The sequence below is a fragment of the Balaenoptera musculus genome, chromosome 1, assembly GCF_009873245.2.
Source record: "Balaenoptera musculus isolate JJ_BM4_2016_0621 chromosome 1, mBalMus1.pri.v3, whole genome shotgun sequence".
Classification (NCBI taxonomy): Eukaryota; Metazoa; Chordata; class Mammalia; order Artiodactyla; family Balaenopteridae; genus Balaenoptera; species Balaenoptera musculus.
In genome coordinates, this window is record NC_045785.1 from 82,623,791 (window position 1) to 82,625,839 (window position 2,049).

At 61.7% G+C, this 2,049-nt stretch overlaps 1 non-coding gene across 1 annotated transcript; it reads left to right on the top strand.

The window, feature by feature from the left end:
- The first annotated feature begins 1,732 nt into the window (after positions 1 to 1,732).
- Positions 1,733 to 1,817, top strand: TRNAR-UCU. Its single transcript is given in 2 exon segments — positions 1,733 to 1,769; positions 1,782 to 1,817. It is a non-coding gene; the product is annotated as a tRNA-Arg (tRNA).
- The last annotated feature ends 232 nt before the right edge of the window (positions 1,818 to 2,049 follow it).

Below are 2,049 nucleotides of genomic sequence, written 5' to 3' on the forward strand. Positions count from 1 at the left end.
ATTCCTCTTCTATAATGCCACCCATTTTGTGTGCAAGCATCCATCTGGGCCCACCTGCTTCGTTCCTGTGAGAACTGGGGTTCAGAGAACCGACACGATCATGTTGACACTCTGGCTAATGCTTTTGCTGTGATAGTCTTTCATCTCTGACCTAAGAGTCTTGTGTGTTCTGTCAACATCCATGAAACTGTGACGAGCTGATACGTTAGCCTGCAAGTAGGGTAAAATAGCAGATTCCTCAAAGTTCTTGACACACACCAGGGAGGTGTCCCTACACAAGTTATTCAACCTCTTTTAGCTGCAGTTTCCCTTCCTTATAAAGAGGACGATAGTATCTGGCTCATAGCATTGTTGTGGGGTGAAGTTAAATAAGAATGTACAGATCCCGACTCCACTAGACCCTTCCTGGGAGCTCCCTTCCCTCTTTAGAACACGGACAGAGACTGCTTTGCTTTGATGCCTGATGTAGCTGGGCAGCGTGGAATGGAGTGGACCACAGGGCACAGCAGCAGCTCCGCAATTTCTACGTAGGCGGGGCTCAGAAAACCGCAAGCCGATTGGAGCGGGGACCAACGGTTTTGTATGCAGAGGCGTTTGCAAGGCAGCCACGCGATTTTTACTTAGATCGTCTCTTTCAAGTGGCTTCGGGGTCTTACTGATGCGAATTACAGGGGCACTGAAAAATCCCCCCTCAGACTGACACTGATTCGTGGCGACCGCGCCCTTTCGAGCAGCGGGGAGCGCGTCGGGACTCCGGCTGCGCCGCCTCCTTCGGCTGCCGGCTGCCTCCGGAAAACCACGCGGCCACGCTCGGGCGCGCGCCCCCCGACCGCACGCGCCCGCTCACGCATGCTCCAGGCGCGCCCACGCGCGCAGGCCCTCCACCGGCACCGCCCACGCAGCCTCGTGCTCCCGGCGCACGGGCTCCGGTGCTGCGCGGCGCCCGCGGAGGCAGTTGCCGGCGCTGGGATGAGCTCTCGGAGGATGCCGCAGCGCGGGGCGCGTCGCCCCCCTCAGTCCACCAGAGCCCGGATACCTCAGAAATTCGGCTCTGGGTCTGTGGGGAGCGAAATGCAACCCAAACACCGTTTTACCGAACCCCGCGCAAATAAACACGCACAAGCACTCACACAGACGTCGCCGCGACCCGCGCTTGCCGCGGCGGATCCCGGCCGCGGGCGGCCAGGAAAAAGCCCGGGACTCGGGAGGGGCCGCTGCCCACGCCTCAAAGTCCGAGGGGTCGCTGCTCGGGATCAGCCGCTAAAAGGTGCGACGTAAGTGCCCGGCGTTACCGGCCCGGCTTAACGGCGCAACGGCGCAACGGCGAGCCTGGGGCCTCCATCGTCGGGGCGGGGCCAGGCCGGGCGGAACCGGCCGCGGGAGAGCGGGTAGGCGGGGGCGATCGGGCAGGAAGGGAGCGGGGGAGGAAGAGTGCGGGCGTGATTTGTCCTGCGCGGCCAGGTACGGCGGTGCCCAGGACGGGCCGGAGACCGGGCTGCGGCTGTCCTCAGACGCACCAGCCGGCACCCGGCGGACTCGCGCCCGCCCTTCGCTTGCAAGACTCGCCGGTTTCGTTAAGAGGCGGTCTCCGGGTGAGGACGAGCTCTTGCGGCCGGTGTCTGTCAGTGCCCTGGCCTCTGTGATACAGACCGAAAGCTAAGGGGGTGGTGGGAAGGGCGCGGGGCCGTCGCCTCTGGCTTAACAGAGCAGATGCGCAAAGAGTCCAACAGGTGGCTCCGTGGCGCAATGGATAGCGCATTGGACTTCTAGAGGCTGAAGGCATTCAAAGGTTCCGGGTTCGAGTCCCGGCGGAGTCGCAGTTTTTCCCCCCAGTACATAATTTATTTTCTACACCTGTCATTTCTCTCATTTTCCTAAAGGGTTGAACTGGCCTCGCATCCTCTGCCCACTGCCTTCGGCTTCTGCAGCTCTTTCACCTCTAGCCGCTCGCACCTCCAGTCTCTCCTTCCCCCTGCTTCCCTGGCTCAGTGGCTCTGGGCTTGGGCCCTGCCGACTCCGGAGCCGGATCCGGGAACTGGGAAGAGCGGC